The sequence below is a fragment of the Triticum dicoccoides genome, chromosome 6B (assembly GCF_002162155.2).
Source record: "Triticum dicoccoides isolate Atlit2015 ecotype Zavitan chromosome 6B, WEW_v2.0, whole genome shotgun sequence".
In the NCBI taxonomy this organism is placed as follows: Eukaryota; Viridiplantae; Streptophyta; class Magnoliopsida; order Poales; family Poaceae; genus Triticum; species Triticum dicoccoides.
Window position 1 is genome coordinate 558,512,921 of NC_041391.1, and position 7,515 is coordinate 558,520,435.

General features: G+C 39.1%; 1 long non-coding RNA gene across 1 annotated transcript; it reads left to right on the forward strand.

Annotated features, from left to right (window-relative positions):
- The first annotated feature begins 4,589 nt into the window (after positions 1 to 4,589).
- LOC119322880 lies at positions 4,590 to 7,256 on the forward strand. Its single transcript, XR_005155914.1, has 2 exons — positions 4,590 to 6,271; positions 6,768 to 7,256. It is a non-coding gene; the product is annotated as an uncharacterized LOC119322880 (long non-coding RNA).
- The last annotated feature ends 259 nt before the right edge of the window (positions 7,257 to 7,515 follow it).

Sequence of the window (7,515 nt, forward strand, 5' to 3'; positions counted from 1 at the left end):
CCTTTTGAAGAAGAAACTCATTTAGTCGGTAGTACCATATGATTTCCAGCTATTTCAAGTCATAGAGTGACTTATGAAGTATTACACAAAACTTGTTGCGATTTACTTTTGGATTCGGAAGTATAAGCCCTTCAGGGACTTCAATAGAGATTTCCGAAATGAACGACTCATATGAGTATGTAGTCACTGCATCCATTAACTGCATGGATATTATTATTATTATTTTATTGCCAATGATATTCAGTATCGAAACATAAATCCACCCATACCAAGAAGGTATGTTACATCATAATTGATGTCGGGTCTCTGCGTGAACCCTTTTGCTACAAGCCTCACTTTCTCACCACCTCATTGACTTTGTATATGAATGAGAAATTTTAGTATTCCATATGGAAGATACTTATGAGGAGTAGGTATTACTATGGTAAATACCACTCGTTTGCAGAGCGAGTGCTATTCTTCCTTACTTGCTTCCTTTTATGTGAACCAATATGAGTGCAAGAGGCACTCTACCATGATTTTGGTTCAGGGCCCAAAAGATTTTAGCAATTTGAGAAGAAATATATGTCGACAAATGTAGTATTTAGTTTATATGATTCTGATGGAATAATTGAAGTTTGTGGATAAAATATTTATTCCTTTTTAACTCCTTGTGATTTCCTACAACAAATGGAGTCAAGGTGTTCCGATGTCCCGGCACCAAAACATTTGTGCACATTTATGCCGGGCTTTGGATGATGAGCATCCAATGAGGTGTCTTTCAACTTGATGTTGAATTACATTTACTGGTTGAGGATTTTTGATTTCCTCTGTTTCCGCGGAAGCATATGAGAAGTTATATCTCGTGTTGTCAGATTTTCTCCCCCTCTTGCTCTCATTTGGGGATAAGAGTGGTTTATCAGGTACCTCCACTCTTTCTGACACTTAACTGCAGGAATGTAGAATTTAGTGACACCTTGTCATCAGTAAATGTATGTGGCAAATTTGCAGTGTGTTGCAAATATATGATTCTCTAAACTTCTAGTTCAGATTCTTTGAGTACGTGGATATAAGGATTGAATGTCAATAACATTTCTAATTTATTTCTCGGCATTCTTTGTGGTACTTATCTCCCCCTAATGCCGAAAAATATCCTTATTGTTGATGCAATCAGCATACGGGCTATGAATGATTTTGATTGATAGATAAATTGTTATTCCTCACATAGATCCCTAATTTTCGTGAGTGCCCATTGATGTACGCTGGAGTGGTGATATCGGTATGTAACCGAATTATCGCAGATGGGAAATACTTTGTTGATTTCCACGTAGTAACTACAAGGGGAAAGTAGTATGATCTGCAGTTAGTATGATTTAGATCATATTTACGGTGTGTAAGGCCGTATGTGTCCAGCAGGAGGCTGGTAAATTTACAATTCTTTAAAAGTGGTCATGTAATTCATTTAACTCTCTTTGATAAGAAATTTAGCTAAACCATCTTGGTATGCACATAAAGTAATTAATGCAAAAAAATATGCTCATTGAATGAGTTCAACAACATTGTTCATTCGAATGGGTTTATAGATCCTGTTTTCAGGAGAATTTGCTCTTACTTTGATAAGTTGAGCAATTTATTTAGTAAGATCATGCATGGTTGTGTGTGATAAGAGACACACTGAAAAACATTTTATCAATGTGTATATGAGTACCATGAAGTATCTAAATAACCCCAGATAATGGTTAAGCAATCCAGACATATCTTGTGAATGTGTTCAAGAAGAAGAAGTGTCCTTCTTAGAATTTTAAGGTGAGAGTGCCTTAAAACTTATTTCCCCTATGGCACATGCGGTGCACATAAAATCTGATGATTTGGGGAAATTTGTAACTTGATAAGTTGTGACCAACAGGATTGTCAATAATTTTCTAATCATCCCCAAACCAGGATGGTTAAGGCTACCAAGCCAAATATTTAATTTATTAAGATCTAGAAAATTATTGTGTACGCAACAATATTGAGTATGACTTGACTCATACATTCAAAATTTTTATCGAATATCATGTTCGAGAAATAAGATATTGAACATCACACTACTTGTAGTACAACAAGTATAGGTTAATAATATTTTGGGATAATTAAGAGATTACATGAGGTCTCCAATATTATTGAAAAATTTATTATCCAAACATATCGTCGTTGCAATGGAATTCACCATCCTTTTTATTGCACTAGATTTTTGGTTGTCACCTTCTGATGAAGATTTGAAAAAATTCATTTACCAGAACATTTTCTGGTTGTAAGTTTGCAAATCTTAAAATTTATCCCAAATCTGTGGTGTGGTTTAACTATGTATTTGAGGGTTTGGTAATCATAGGTACAATGTTTGTATAACCACACATTTGACAAACTTGAGAGTTGTCTTTGTGATTGTTTGGAAACGATTTATTCCCTATTAGAGGTAATGTTGTCTTCAGTTGCCTCCACTTTACTTTGAATTCCTCATGGTTCTATTTTGTGAGCACCAAGTTGCACAAAATAGTAAATACTAGCAAGAACTACAAATAATGGAATAGAACCCGTTGGGTGAATCTGATGATTTTAAGAAATTACATGTTTCTCCATCATGGAAAATGGTAATACCATCATATGAGGATGTAAAAGGTATTAAGGGCTTTTCAACCGGATTTACATATGAAAATATTTGAACATAGGATCTCAACATGAAGTTGATTAAATGACAGAATTGTGAGCTGTGATAGACTTGAGGTCTTAAAAAATGAATGGGTGATCATTCGCGATGTGCTCATGGCAGCATGTTTCTCTTAAGTAAAATATTCGAGATGAATAAATATTCATCCATTGTGTACTTAGTTTGAGAACTAAGTGAAGTTGGTGACTTATAAATTCCATATGTGCATATTTAGCTATCAATATAATAGCCATGTGTTACATGAAATGATCATGCACTATTTAATTTACTTCTTGGAGTAAAAGATCTATATGGATGAAATGATCTTGTTGAGAACAATCCGCCAAGGTGATGCTTGGTGAACATGGGGTGTAAACCTTCAAGTGCATGCGACGAAATCATTACTAATGTTTTGGGCTTCTTTCTTGAGGAAAAAGGTGTGACTTTAGAGTCACGACCAAAACATGAACTTTGTAATTTTAACATTGGTTAGGTAGTATGTAAATAACAACCACAATGTGATGTGGATCTTGCAACCATGTTTGAGACACTCGATCGTTGCAATAAATTATTGTATCCATCTTGATGGATGGATGACACTATAATTAGAAATAGTGACATAGGCTCAACTGCCATGTATTTAATAACCAATATAATAGAAGATATTACCGTGGTATGCATATATTTGCGCAATTCTCTACGACTTATCCAAGCAAAATGAGGCTTGAATAATTGATATTGATAGATAATATCATTCAACATGTAATGACCATGCATGAATTTGCTATGATAGTAAATCATTTTAGTGAACAACAACAATTGCTTCAGAGGAGCAATTTTTGTTTTTTATAGAAAGCTGGTGCTTTTATAACCATATGTGTAGACCTCAATTTATATAGGATAACAATTTGAAAATAATCACCAATATGGTGTAGATCTCACAGTAATAGAAAACATAGTCTGACTTTTGTCAGTAGATGTTCATATCTCTATTACCTTATGTTATGCTATAATTAAGAAAATCACTTTGAAGGTAATCATCTGACAGAGTGACATGATGTAGACCTTGCAGTAATAGTGGATAGTCTGCAAAATTTTGCAGTAGATGCCAATATTACCTTATGATATCTTGAGGTAGTCACATCTATTATTAATATTTGGAAGAGACCCCGCAAAAAAAATTAAATTATTTGGAAGAGCACTTTGAAGGTAGTCATCTTGTTAAAGTGACAAGATGTAGACCTCACAGTAGTGGTGGATAATCTGCAAACCGTGCAGTAGATGCCACTCATACCTTGTGATTCACAAATAAAATTTTGGGCTAGTCATATTAAGTATGACAATTTATAATTCTTATTAGAATTTCATTAAGATTTGCAAGAAAATGGATTTCTATTGCAAAATCGTAGTTGTTGTCACAAATCGCATGTAGATTTGCATGCAATGCTAAGGGTAAAGACATAGATGATGTCTTCAATTCCGTAGGAATAGGGTCTTAGATATAAGTAAAGTATCATACCACAATAGTATTACTGAGGTAATACATGTAAATATAAAATTATACACATTCATGTAACCTATGAAGACATGTGAGCTTCAAAAGGTATCTTTATATCATGTAAATTGATGTATAATTATATTTTATGCAATTTGAAGACATGATCGTCCGACATTCGTAATTTCAGTAAAATATAGTGAGGCAAACGGCTGCACTACAAAGTTCTATTAAGCTAGCTTAAAAAAATCTATTAAGCCAGAGGTATGAAAAACGAAATCACTTGACTTATACATGATTAGCACAGGATCTGTAGGTAGTGCCTAATCCGTGAATAAGTAAACTGTAAGGGCTAAATTGAGAAAAAACAAACAGATAAGGTTTGCCCAATTCCCATCCCGTGGGTGCGTGTGATTTCTAGCCATTGAAACCAACCTCGCCGTTGCTTGCTAAGGCACGGCGCCTCGCCGCTGCCTTGAGAGGGGCCAGTCGTGCCGTCGCTTGGAGGAGCAGCCACCACGCTGAGAGGGTCGTGGGCGTCCGATGCCGCTGCAGTGCTGCGGTACGGGAAGCGCCATGCATATGGTCGCGGCCTGGTGCGCCGGAGGGCGCCGCCGGCGTCGAGATCTGGTCCTGCCGCGGGAAGCAGTGGTTCCGAGGGTGGCCGGGCCGTGGGCTGAGCGCTGCGCGCCGTAGTGCAAGGAGCCGGAACAGGAGGGGTGCCTCACAAACACCGTCTCGGCTGGCCGCTGCGTCGTCACTCGTCAGTGGCCATGGCCGATTGGCGTCGGCTGTTGGTAAGGGAGTTGGCCGTTGGCCGGGTGTCTTGCACGTCGTGCACCGGTGCGACGTCGAGGCTGGGCTCTCCGCTGCAAGCAGGTACGTCGCCTGGATTGGAGGTTACTAGTACGTATTTGTCTAAGAACAAAATTTGGAATAGGATCACCTGATGATGTAACGATTAAGATCAAGAGTTCTGGTCTTTAAGGCTGATTCGGGATGCTTGCTGTTTGTGACTTTATCTCTTGATCTTTGCGTTGTGCTTCCTGATTCTTGTTCGACTGTTTTTCCGCTCTTCCAGTTATTGTTCTTCAGATGTGTGTTCGTCATGGTAGATGCAAGAAATTGTAAATTCTCAGGATTTTGTGCTTTCTTCTCATGGTGGCCTTCTTACTCTTTGCATCTGCGATGAAAAGGAATCTAAGATTGAGAAGGAACTGCCAATTTAATTGGTTGATGATTGATGGGTAGATCGTCGTAGAGGACGACGGGGTCGACGAAAAGAAGAAACGAGGAGAAGGTTGTTCCAGCGTATCCGGAGAAACGAATTCATCGGAGTTATTCGTCGAGGCTCTCGGCATAGGCGTGCTGATAACGTGTGAAAGTAAAATGAGAGAGGCAGGAGCAAATGATGGAATAGTTACTTTCATTGATGAAGTTTGGGGTATATATACCCGGATACAAAGGCGGTTACAAAGAGCGGTTGCCAATAGTGAAACCGACATAAGCAGGGATTAACCCTTTAACTAAACTAATTAATTAATTCCTAACAGAGACCTCCTGCAAACCTCCTCCCGTGCGTACCCGATCGCATCTGCTGACACCTGTACGTTCCCAACATCCGACGGTATCCCTCGTCCCACCCGCTCCACGCGTTCCCTCGGCTCGCGCGCTGACTCTCGGCTCCAGATGAGTCGGCTCAGGCGCGCTCCTTTCCCTTCTCCCAGTCGCTCGCTCCGTTCGTCCGCCGCCGCCGCAATCGCCTCCGCGGCCCGCCGCCGCCGGCTCCCTCGTCCGCTTCCACAGTTGGAACTTTCGCACCCCCATTCGCTACCGCGGTCACCTCTTCTGCCCCGCCCCCTCGTCTGCCACGGGGTAGTGACAGCGGCCGCCGGCCACACGACGCAGATGCGGCTTGAGTTCCTTGTCCCTTTGGTTTGCCCACTGATTCTTTTCGAGATTCATTTGGGTGCTATGCAGTTGATCTGTCCATTGCTGGGTTTGTTTTGTTGATTCGTATTTCGGTTCAACTTCTATTGTTCTTGCTGATGAACTGCTGTTGTTATATAGTGTTGCGTCAGGAGACAAGCACTGCCCTGACCCGGTTGTAGGTAAGCATTGGATAGGTAACACATTTTTGTAGGTGATAATGAACATATACATGTGAGGAACTTCCTGTGCTTCCAATACTAAGCAACAAATCAGCATACAGGTAGTTGGTGTAGTTAAATTGGGCCTTCAGGAAATACTGCATTTGTAACTGTATCATAAATAAAAAGAGAGCTATTATAGATTCATTTTCAGATATCCATGAAGTATCGTTAAAATACATTTTGTTGAGTTCTTTAAAGAGGAACCTTTGTATAGAATTTACAAGATTACAGTTTGCATTGACAAGTCGCATGTTGGTTCGATGGTTTACATGGATAAGGGGAAAAATTAGAGTAGATTTCAGCTTAGGGCAAAGAAGATGGCAAGAGTATGAAATGTGTTTCTTTGCAACAACTAAAACTGACAATATGGACCCAATGTTTTCTTAGCATGGTACAGTTTTGAGGATCGGATTTTTATTTCGCTGACATTTTCTTCTCTTTGCCCTGTATAAAGTCAATTTGAGAAAAACCTTGACTGGAGTTACAAGATGTTTAAGCCTGGTTGGAAGGACATCTTCTGAATGAATCAAAGTGAGCTCGAGGCCGAGATATAAAAGGTTTCTCAAGATTCTACTCTTGGCCCAAGGATGAAAGCATATGTAAGCAGGGTGGCTATCTTTGACATCGACGGAGCCCTCCCTAGAGGCAGGAGCCTCGGCGACGGAAGAACAAAGGGGAGGCCTCCTCGCTGTGCAACAACAAAGCTCCACCGTCCGTCTCCTAGACGAAGACCCTCAAGTACAAAACTGTCGTGGAAACCATTGGAGAAGATGGAATTATTGTTGATTTCGTCAACTTTTAGATAGACTAAATGTTAAGTCTTGCAACTTTGGAGTTGAATTATGACAAATATTGTAGGAATCTAGAGTTGATTTCTCTCCCTGGCAATGTACAATGTATTTTCTTATCTAACACATATATATGAATGATTTGAAATCTTCAATTTGATGGTAAAAAGTGTGATTGTTTCTCTGATCTGCTATACATATAGAAGTACTTTTAGTAGTGATCTAAACGCTCTTATATTTCTTTACAGAGGGAGTATCTTTTAATCTATAGAATCAAGATTCCAAATAAATACATTTTTTCGAAACTTCGCAAAATGAGCTACAACTTTATGGAGGATATTATTCTTGTCTTTTGATTAAGTAGGACTTCAACTCAAGTAAAAGAACACAATCTGTTTGAAAATTCAGACAATT